Genomic DNA, 12493 nt, shown 5'->3' with positions numbered 1-12493 from the left:
ACAATATTATCTTTGTAATTCGTACAAGCCCTCAAGCCGTCACAACTCACTGTGAATAAATTTGAAAGCAGGGCAGCATGGGAAAAAAATGAAAAAAGAAGAGGATGACCTAATTAACACCAATGCATGACCTAATTAACAAAGAGCTGTTTATTGCCAGCCAGCAAAGCATGCTTTTGTATCAACATCTGTGAACGTTGAATCAATGAAAATCAATTTCTGCTCTGTTGTCCGGGTGAATCTAGTAGTTAAACTTAATTCAATTCAATCAAACTTTGGATTTAATTAAACCACAATTCTATTTGGGTTAAATCACTGGCGAACAAAATCAGGCATTTTACATTGATTCAACATCTTCAAACATTGGATGAATGTGAAAAAATTGGACTTTGCTTTTCAATAGAAACTTTTGGGTCGAAACGAAATACTTCGAAAATTCGAAGCAAACGAGATGAGAACAACAAGTTTTGTGGCTAAAGGAAGTAATTTGTATTGAACACTCGAAAGTCTGAATGGTTGAGAAATAGTTTTGCCCACCACAAACATTCATATGATCATTTGTAGGCTACTTTATGGGGGATATTTGCGGTTACTGTAAAAACATGATGAAATCATTTTTTTGGTCCAAATTAAATTATTTTATTTTGATGTAGTTAATTCTGGTCAAACGTTAAATACGGCAGATGTAGGCTAACGAAAATCCTTATCCTCAAACAAGACAAAATTTTTGCATTTTGAGTTTTCTTGGTTGTATTTTCAACAAAATATTATTTTTATATGAATTTTTGGCGACGGCTTATATTTCATTTTCAAAAATTTCCGATATCCAACCGATTTACTGACTTATAAACTATTGAAAAGCTGTAAAAACGTTTATCAAAAGATGAATTTCTTTAATCAAATTTATGCAGCATTTGGTCATGCAACATTTTAATATAGGCTATTTGTATGAGTGATTGTAACACTTTGTTTCGTGAGACTTGTGTTTTCTCTAATTGAAAACTATTTGATTCAATTGCGTAGGCTAAGCATTTTGAATTCTATGGACTTTGAGCCTGATTGCAAATAAATAAATAAAATAAAATTAAGATCTTTTGGCAAAAGGTTTGCTCACAACCGAATGCCCACGGCGACGAACGCGCTGTGGGGCCCACCATTGGCTCAACGTCGCGTCAACAAACTATTTTTTACATAGCGTTTTTGTTAGAATAAACCTTTGTTCACTTTAATTTCGTCAAATTGTAGCATATACTGGCCAATGCTTCGAATTATTTTGTTGTGAATACGAAAAATGATATTTGTCGTAGAAAGGTTGATTCACAATCGAATGCCCACGGCGACGAACGCGCTGTGGGGCCCACCATTGGCTCAACGTCACTTCAACAAAATATTTTTTATATAGCGTTTTTGTTAGAATAAACCTTTGTTCACTTTAATTTCGTCAAATTGTAACATATACTGGCCAATACTTCGAATTATTTTGTTGTAAATACGAAAAATGATATTTGTTGTAGAAAGGTTGGCTCACAACCGAATGCCCACGGCGACGAACGCGCTGTGGGGCCCACCATTGGCTCAACGTCGCGTCAACAAAATATTTTTTATATAGCGTTTTTGTTAGAATAAACCTTTGTTCACTTTAATTTCGTCAAATTGTAACATATACTGGCCAATGCTTCGAATTATTTTGTTGTGAATACGAAAAATGATATTTGTTGTAGAAAGGTTGGTTCACAACCGAATGCCCACGGCGACGAACGCGCTGTGGGGTCCACCATTGGCACAACGTCGCGTCAACAACTGTATTAGTCATATTAAATTTTTGTTGAAATGAACTTTAAAAATTCTTCATTTCACAGAATTATAATACATACTTGCCATATCTCTTAATTCGTTTGCCAGAAACACCAAAATTGAGATTTATTCTCAAAAGGTTGGCTGACAACCGAATGCCCACGGTGACGTACGTGACGTTGGTTCTTCGTTGGTTCAACGTTGTGTTAACAACCTATTTATGATATTGACGTTTGTTGAAATAAAAATTTATAAAAGCTTCAATTCACAGAATTGTAATGGGTACTTTTCATTATGTAAGATTATTTCACCCGGAATATCAAAATAAACAATCGGTGGCTGGAGGTTGGTTTTCAACTGAATGCCCACGACGACAAATGCGACGTTGGCCCACCATTGTCTTAGCATTGTGTCCACAACCAAGTTTTACACAATATATATTTGGTAAAAAAAATGTTTTATGTGGTTTATATCACCAAATTATAACATGTTGTACCCTTTTTTACTGATTCTTTGTCCAGTTAAAGAAATAATGTTAGTTGGCAAATGGTTGTTTTGCGGCGAAAAGCCGACCGCGACGTTCGCGACCGTTGGCCAACGATCAGCCGACATTGTTTGCTGTGCGGGTAGTAATACTTGATCCATTTGCTTTCTTTACGCTAATTATGCTGCTCAGTTTACCCATACCGGTATATATATAAAAATTTACCGTTTTTTTTTAAGAAACAATACATTGCTACTGTACATTTTTAATTGTTTTAGCAGCCATCTTGGATTTATAGGTTATCAGATAATTTAACAATTCTGAGAATGGTCTCATTGACTTTACAGGGTATAAAAACCTAGATATAGACACCAAAACTACATGTTTTGGTCATATGATCAGGGATGGAGGAACCACGTGGGCCTGGGCCCACCTACTTTATTTTCTGGGTGGGCCTGGCCCACCTACTTTTGAAAGCCAAATTATTTTGAAAAGGTAGCGAAAACGGCAAATTAGAAAAAGAGTTTCCAAGAAAAGCTTCTCACTCATTTAATACACCTTAGTTTGATTACACAGGCCAACAAAAAAATTTGGGACAAAAGGTGAGAGTCATTTTAGAGTATTTCAGGGCCCCTGATTCCAAAAATGCAATTCGTTTTTTTGAATTTTCGAAACTACCAGGAATAAAATTTGGAACCAAGATTACGTTCTTCCGTAACAAGGATAGAAGTTCAAGCAACTACTTTACTGAAGAACATAACTTTGTATTCTGTAATTACATAAATGGCCTTCGTACCTTGATGGGTGTTGCTCAGTATAGTAGGCCTACCATAATAAAGAATTGCGTTTGTTCATCGATGGCTTTGTTTTGCTTATTCGTCTATAGTTTGTTAAGCAAAACAATGTACGGTATGTATTTTGTTTGTACTTAGTAAGTCTGATATTGTTGAAGTCAACAAATATTATTAAGGCAAAGCACAAGTTGTTTATTCTACAATTTGTATCCTAAGGCTTGCTTTACGTCGTATTTTGATTGTTACTAGGCCAGTAAACGTTAAATAGCCGTTCGTTTGGGTTGTAATCAACGTGATTGGTTCCAAATAGCGTTTATACAACTCAGAAATGTGCCTGAGATTACTTTCAGTTTTGCCTATGTAGTAAACGACACGACGTTAAATCTATAGGGGCTCAAAATTGCAAAAAAAATGTTTTTGCGGTAGGCTAGGGCGCTAGGCTATCTCAAAAACTAGAGCCAATTCGAAAAAACAAGTGCATTTTCGGAATCAGGGGCCTCGAAATACCCTAAAATGACTCTCACATGCCGTGCCTTTTTAAAAAAATTTTTTGTTGTTTACTTGTGTTACTGTATCTTTGATAGCTCAAATCAAATCTTATAATCTTCAAACTTTTCTGTTGAGCCCACTATTGATGGGCAGCACGTGTGGGCGTGGTTGCGTGTGATTGGTGGAGTAATCTATAAATCAATCTAATTGCTCTCTAATGTTAAAACAATGATATCATTACATAGGCTATTATGCAGTGCATGCACGATTGCTTGTTGAAAGACTGATCGAAGCCAGCGGATGCCAAACGATTTGGCTACACTGGCGGCGGAGACAGTTACAATAATAATGCACGATTGCATGTAGGCCTACTGTATAATGCTGCAAATTATTTCACCCAGGTTGGTATTTTAACTGTGTGTGTATTTTTGCCTTTTTATTTGTGTGTAAATCGCCATATTTTGTACAGCGCTATAGAGCAATTTAACAATTTTGTAATTTGTTTAGCCAAATCGGGCCCAAAAACGGAAATTTTTTACTGGTTGGCACAAAAGGCAATCATGAAAACACAATGTAAAAACGATTGGAAGTATTAGGTATGCAGCAATGTTATGGGGGGTCTGGGGGGCTTCGCCCCCCAGAAGTTTGATTAACTTTGACTGCTACGCCTTTGGGCCCACCTACTTTTAAAATGGTTCCTCCATCCCTGCATATGATGACCGAGTTATGGTCAATTTACTGTTATTTTAATGGTTTGGCGGTCATCTTGTTTTATTATCTTTATCCTGCATTGCGGGAAAGTGGACTTGAGCGCTATGCATCGGTCTACGCCTTCCGACGTACACCTAACCCACGCTGCAGCCGACGGCAATGTCTGTTTCCGTTTGTCAATTTATATTTATGACTTAAATTTGGTAGGCTACTACCCATTACTCGAAATCGATCACTGGGTAGAGGCAATTATCGTAAAGTTTCTTGCCCAGAGAAACAACAACAAGTGCGGGTGGCTGGAGTTGAACATGCAGGCTCTCGACTGCGAGCCCAACGCGCTAACCACTCGGCCACTGCTGCCGATCTTGGATTGCCATATTGAATTTATTAATAGGCTATCAGATAATTTAACAATTCTGAGAATGGTCTCATTGACTTCACAGGGTATGAAAACCTAGATATAGACACCAAAACTACATGTTTTGGTCATATAATGACCGAGTTATGGTCAATTTACTATGTTATTTTAATGGTTTGGCAGCCATCTTGGATTGCCATATTGAATTTATGGGCTATCAGATAATTTAGCAATTCTGAGAATGGTCTCATTGACTTCACAGGGTATAAAAACCTAGATATAGACACCAAAACTACATGTTTTGGTCATGTGATGACTGATCCAGTTATGGTCAATTTACTGTTATTTCAATGGTTTGGCGGCCATCTTGGAAGCTATCTTGAAAATAACCACTTTCCGGAAGTTGGATTCCTTAAGATTTTGAATATGTTAGTACTGACACCCAATAGGCCTACTAATCAAATCAGTTGAAAAACCTTTTGTTGCAATTTTTTGGGGTCAAACCATATGCTCCTACCTATAGTTATTGCCTACCTACCATACTAACCTATAAGAAAAACATCTGGAAAAAAATCACATAACAAAATTATGACGTCATTCATGATACAATGCTGACGTCATATTTGAAGGGGTAATTATTTTAGCATTGGTAACTTATTGTAACCAAAAAAGTAACACCAACAACAAACAAGCGACTACAATAAGAAAAAAACAAGCAAAAATTAATATATGACGTCATTAATAACATAATTTTGTGTGATTTTTATCTCGTGTATTTTGTAGTGGCAGTCAGTCCAAATGAAAAAAAATAACGTACCGTATCTAATTGCATAAAAATGCCGTGAAAAGAGCTCAAAATTGACTTGGGGGTGATCACGTGACCCAAAAAGTTGCGGCACCCACTAAAATTGAAGTTAAATTCATCAACTACAAAAAATGCAAAAAAACAACGTGTAACACGTTGAGCCTAAAGATGCTCATTTTTGCCCCTAAGGGCCTGCACTATTAAACAAGTTTCTCAAATGTTTAGATTTGACCATATTTTTGCTGCGATACTATGATTCTTTAATATTTCTTCTAAAAAAATACTTTTCTTATAGGCTTGAAAAGGGCTGTATGACTAGCTGAAAAGTTTCGCTTTTTGTTTTTATAATGTTAAATGTACCGTAGTATTATTGCTGAGTTATGTCTGTTTAGGCTATAGAGCAGGGGTCACCAAACTACGGCCCGCGAACTGATTTCATCCGGCCCTCCACGTACTACGGAAATAGCCTAACAGTTGCACTACAACTGTTTTTTATCATTAGGCCACCACAAATGGGGACAGCCTAGGCCAAATTTGGAAAGATGTAATGTTTTTACTTTTACGTTACTTTTTGTTGACGCTGAGGCTAGCGCCGTCAATTTATTTTTCAGTTGACGGAAGTGATAGCGCCGTCAACTATTTTGCCGATTTTAAGCGTCAAGCGCTAAGCGTCATTTTTTGTTTTCATGGAAAATCTCGTTTCACAATAAGAGTTTCACAATGTATTCTGGCCAGCGCGATTCATCCGAATTACCAGTTTTTGCGTTGGTTGGAATGGCTCCCTGGAATACATGCGAAAGAAGTTCGCCAAATGGTGATCACCCATGTATTGAGAACGAGGGATCAGAGACAGAAAGCGAAAAATCCATGAATGGCATCGCGGACGTTGAATATACTTTATTTCAAGAGCTCTATGCCCCTGAAAACAGCGATGTTGGTGCAGTGGACCTCGTTAAAAGATTTATACATGCTAAACTATCACAGCACGCTTGGAACAGTGATACTTTCCGACTAAACGTTTTCAACTTGTTTTTGAAATACAACACACCAATACCAACTAGCGCTGCTGTGGAACGCATGTTTTCACTTGGAAAGGACAATATGTGCAGGGGCGCCGGAAGCGGGGGGGGGGGGGGGGAGCAGGGGGAGCGGATGCCCCCCTGTTCTCAAATTTCTGTGGATGGGGAGAGAAGAGGGGGCAATGGTGCCCTTTTAAGGTCATGTAAGCTACTACACACTTTGCAATATAACAATTTATGCTATTCGCTTTTAGCCTAATTATAATATTCTATTTTTGCCTCAAAATAATATTCACGACACAAAATTCTCCATCACAGTAAGTTATATTACATCATTATAAAATAGCATGATGCCCTTCCGTGCCATTGTTCTTTGTATAGCGGACGGACGCTTGTATCATTACTCGATAATGAGCTGATAGATGAGCATTATCGCTATATCTTATCTTAAAACTTAAAAAAAATTGGCCTTTCAGCAAAAAAAGTGCCCCTTTTTCATACTCCTGCCCCTCCAGTCAAAAATCGCTCCGGCGCCCCTGAATATGCGTCCTAAACGCAGCAGATTGTTCAGACAAACGTTTTGAAATGCTTGTTTTTCTGCAAGGAAATAATTAAGTATATAGACTGAGCAGCTAATTACAATACAGTCTCAAAACATAATACCTGTTCTTTATTTATAGCTATTGTTAGCCTGAACTTGGTTGAAATATTTCCGTTTTATGAGACGCTGGCAAAAAATAGCGCTAGAAATTAGCGCTGACGCCGTCAATTTCTTTAAAAGCTTACGCAGTCCTTTACGCCGTAAAGTTTGTAGGCAATTCGCGCTGACGCCGTCAAATTATTTCAATGACGCGTACAACACTGCTATTCCACCGCTGACTTTGTTATTTCTTGTGCTCAATTCAAGTCAATGGAGATTCTAAATAGTTGTATATCTTTTCGCAATTTGCATCCGGCCCGCAGCTGTTAATCTCGCAGCAATCCGGCCCTCAGAGAAAAAAGTTTGGTGACCCCTGCTATAGAGCTTAGATAGGTGACTCCAGTAATCTCTGTTGGCTCGTATTGCTTCAACTAGAAGCGTAATGAGGAGCAATCCCCCCTCCCCCGGAAATATTTTTATTAAAAATTTTACACTCTGCTACAGCATCGTTTGACAAAGTTTTGTTATTGATATAGGCAGAAAGTATCCTTAGAATGCGCAATTTCAAGGTATTGTTCTCAAAATTTTATTGATTGTTTGAAAAATTTTTGTTCTCAAAATTTAATTTCCTTATGTGTTCAATTTGGGTGCATTATAATTGATCGCATTCTGATTGTGTAACTTCTCAGTGTCATACGGTAGCCACTTTAACAAGTCGAAATTCTGCCACTGAAATTGACTAGAATGAAACCGCCAACCAATCATAAGCTACGGTTTAAGTGACGTAAAAAATGACGAAAAGAAGATCATAGAAAGCAAATTAAGTGATGGATTTTTTGTCAGCTGGTTGGCTTAAGGGCAGAGGTGGGCAGTAACTAGTTACAAAAGTAACTAGTTACTGTAACTAGTTACTTTTTGAGTAACTGTAACGGTAACTTCGTTACTATTTTCCAAAAGTAACGAAACACGGTAACTAGTTCCTATTTTAGCACTTTTTCAACAGTTACAGTTACAAGTTACTTTTGTATTGAAATTTCAGTTTTTAATTGCCGTTTATTTCTCTGCACTTGTTTGTGTCTTGCTTAGTGCGTGTTTGCTGCTTTTTGCGCAATATTGCATTTTTCTCGCAGATGTATCGGCGCAGCACTGCGCATGCGCGGTTCTACTTTTGTTTGGTGGTCTGGTGGAGAAGGGTTGCGATATTGGCGAATTTATCGCCAAAGTCCAGAAATCTGGCGATTTTTTATGACGTTTAGCTTCATATTTATGATTTGGCGATTTTTGATAACTGATTTGGCTAAATTAATTGTTTTTGGCAATTAATCAATATGTACCAAAAACAGGCAAGATACAATTTAGTGTAACGCTTGCAATGCCTCTAAAAAGATTGTCTGACATTAAAACCAGCAACAGCATTGCTGTTTGCTTGCCGTTGGTGGACGTTCTTGTGGAAGCAATACAAACCAGATTTGGTCATTGGTTCGAGGACAGCGACTTTCAGCTTGCGACTGCATTCCACCCACAAAATAAAACAGAACATGCTTCAAGCAATTAAAGAAGCAAACTGCTCTGCTGAAGAGGGGAGTAACAGCGACACTGAAGTGGATGGTGGTAGGTAGAGCCACGGAGGACTTTTTGCACCACTTTACGCAAAAACCAAGAAAAGAAAGCAATGCGCGTTGAATCTGTTATAGGAGTATTTGGAAGCGGACCCTGAGGACAAGTTAAGCGGATCCAGATTCACAATTGGACCGATGAAAAAACTGTTTTAAAAACATAACACTCCCATTTCGTCAAGTGCTGCAGTGGGAATATTGTTTTCATTGCAGCACTTGTTCATCACCAGACTTTATTCGTTCATCCCCGACGCCGACACACGCTCCGTCGACCTGACACTACCAAGACAGGCATGGGTGCGCCTCAACCGTCTCCGTGCGGGCGTCGGGCTTTTCCGCTCAACCTTGCACCAATGGGAAATGGCCTCTTCCTCCTCCTGTAAATGTGGTGCCGAGGAACAGACCGCAGACCACATCATTGATTGATTGATTGATTGATTAAATCTTTATCCTCGGACTGGGAAAGCTTCTTGCAGAACTTAATCCTGGCAGTTTCGCATACTTGTAGACTAAAGGCTTTAAATCACTGACGCAGGCCCGGTCACCAAGATTGACAGAGTGAAGTTTCCGATTGTTGAAGTCTCGTTGCCGGGAAATTATTCCATCTATTAGATGCCGCTAAATGGAGAGCAGTTCTTAATGTGCGTTGCTCAAGCGCATGCCCTGAGAGTTGAACCAGTGCCGCTTGATCTTGAAGCTTCTTCGTTCCAGAAGTGACGCGCCAACCAATTGAATTATCGTGGCGTACATCATCAATGACTGTAACATCTTCAAGCCACCTAACGGAGTGGAAGGTCTGCATGTCATGAATGATGAAACCAAAGACTGGCTGCTCTCTGGTAGACTTCCAGTGTAGTCCGGGAACATCGGGAGTCTGGGGTGGTAAAAGAATATACTCTCGGCACCAGAGGCTCACAGGACGACGACGATTGGGCAAAGACATTTTAAAGCCCATAAGGGCAGGCCTGAGTGACGAGCACCTTGAAATGCTCGTATTTCTCAAAGGAAATAAACATATAAGCCACTGAGTATTTTTTTTAATAAAACCTTGTTGGTTTTGTATCATACTTGTGCTGTTATGTTAGCATGGATGGCTCTAACACTATATATCAAACATTACGGTTAAACTGGACTTGCATGCAGAGCTGGCCAGGTGCAGAATTTTATGTTCAGATTTGTGAGTACGGTAACTGAAAGTAACTAGTAACTGTAACTAGTAACGGTAACTAGTTACTTTTAAAAATCGGTAACTGTAACGGTAACTCAGTTACTATTTTGGCCAAGTAACTGTAACTGTAACTCAGTTACTTTTGAAAGTAACTTTGCCCACCTATGCTTAAGGGTTAGGGTTAGGGCTAGAAAGTAGTCATTTCATTGACGCGTGTTCGATTCTCGCCACTGCTATTGCTCTTTTTCTTCTGTAATTACCAAATAAAGTTCAAAACAAGCATTAACTCTCTGGATGAGTGCTAGAAGGGTCACAATTGGACGGTAGCCTCTTATAACACGTTCTGATTGGTTGGCGGTTGCATTGTAGTCAATTTCAGTGGCAGAATTTCGACTTGTTAAAGTGGCTACCGTGTCATACACTGAGATGCTGTAACCAAGGTTAGAAAGCAAAATATAAGCGTTTTTAGATTGCTCAACTAGGCTACATTCTTCGCGTTTTCAAAGATTAAAATTATTGCAGACATTAGTTTTCAGATGCGGGAAAGCCCCGAGTGTGTTCAAAAACAACAGCACGTTGTGGTTGTGGGTAGGGTTGCCAGATTGGGCGCTTTTACGCCCAATTGGGCTACTTTTGATTTCTCCAGGCGCCAAAAATTCGCGTTGGGCGCGCGTTTTTGGATGGCGCCCAATTGGGCTACTTTTTTTTTTAAAGTATAATATAACCTTTTTATGTAAAAATTGTGTCATGTTTAAGATTTTTACCTAATTCGTAGTTATTTCATTGAGGAGGAGCATTTTTGGAGGCCTCGGTCAGACAGGGTTACCAATTTGGTGCCAATTTTCAAAAAAAGATGCCAATTTTCAAAAATGTGCATGTTTAGGCTTTAATGTCTGGCAATCCTGGCAACTTAAGTGATCCAGGTTATCATGAAAATGCAGTGAGTGGACATCACATCAGTTCAGAATCAGATTTGTTTTTATTTCTGACCATCGCAACGAAAAACAATGTATGTCAACATAGCAGGGGTCTAGAAAAAGGTAGAAGCGACAAAACACGGACGTTATAACGTGCATGATGCCAAAGCAGGACAATCAGTTATGGCATGGTGGCAAAACTTTAATAAAGTTTTTACAAAATGTAGAAAGATGAGAAAAAAATGGCTAGTGAAGGCATTTTTTGTGTTTAGGTACCGGTACCTGTTTGTAGCTATTTTAACAAACAGTTGATTGATTGAATTTTTATCCTCGGCCTGGGAAAGCTTCTTGAATAGCTTAATCCTGGCAGTTTCGCATACTTGTAGAGGCTTTAAATTACTGACGCAGGCCCGGTCACCGAGATTGACAGAGTGAAGTTGTTGATTGTTGAAGTGTTGTCGCCGGGGAATTATCCCATCCATTAGGTGCCACTGAATGGAGAGCAGTCCTGAAAATGAGTTGCTCAAGCGCACACCCCGAGAGTCAAACCAGCGCCGCTTGATCTTGAAGCTTCTTCGTTCTTGAAGTCACGCGCTATGCGCTAACCAAGTACCAACTGAGCTATCGGGTGAATGCATGGTTGCCAATCTGTTTAAAAGATGTGAAGAACTGGAAAAACACTTAAAATTTGAGACTGATGATCAAGCGCTCCGGAATAATTTTGTATATTAGCTCTTTGCTTGGGCTCCATTTTGGGCTCTATTTTAGAACCCCCCAAAAAATTGGGCTACTTTTTGCATAAGCTTGGGCTCTTTTCTATATTACTCTCTGGCAACCCTAGTTGTGGGTCACTTGTCAATTAAGCCAGGCTTCAACACAAAGGATGGACATTATGTAGTAACTTCGAATCATTGTTGTTGTTTTTTCGGACCTTATCTCCGTACCAATCTTTTCAACTAAGCTTGAATTCCCTAAGGTGATAAGAAGATGGCAATGATGTCCGCCCCAATAGCTTAGTTGGTTAGCGCTTGACTTCTGGAAGGAAGAAGCTTCAAGATCAAGTGGCTCTGGTTCGACTCTCTGGGTGTGTACAGTACTTGAGCAACGTACACTAAGGACTGCTCTCCATTCAGCAACTAATGGATGGAATAATTCCCCGGCAACAAGACTTCAACAATCGGAAACTTCACTCTGTCAATCTCGGTGACCGGGCCTGCGTCAGTGATTCAAAGCCTTTACAAGTATGCGAAACTGCCAGGATTAAGCTCTGCAAGAAGCTTTCTCAGTCCGAGGATAAAGATTCAAGTAATTTAAATATCAGTGCTGTGAATACAATAATGCATGGACAAATTCTTCTAACACTTCAGTCAGCTGAAACTTCACTTTTCATTATTGGTGACTAGGCTTGCTTCAGTGGTTCAAAGCCTCTACAAGTACTGCAAAACAGCCAAGATTTCTCAGTCCAAGGATGAAGATTGCCACAATCAAATAGTTTTTTTTCTAATTTAAAATCTAAAACAGTATAATAATAGGAGGCTAGGAACTGTCCATAAAAGTCTTGTAAAGTTGCAAAAAATGTCCCCCCCATCTCCACACTATGTCATAGAAAAATTCTCAATTTGCAATCACCCCCTGATTGTAGACATCTTTTATGGACAGCCCTTTACCAGCCGTTCATAGCTTTTATGGATTGCCTAA

Source organism: Aplidium turbinatum, chromosome 5 (genome assembly GCF_918807975.1).
Source record: "Aplidium turbinatum chromosome 5, kaAplTurb1.1, whole genome shotgun sequence".
In the NCBI taxonomy this organism is placed as follows: Eukaryota; Metazoa; Chordata; class Ascidiacea; order Aplousobranchia; family Polyclinidae; genus Aplidium; species Aplidium turbinatum.
The sequence above is the reverse complement of the archived record's forward strand: the minus strand, read 5'-3'. Positions refer to the sequence as shown.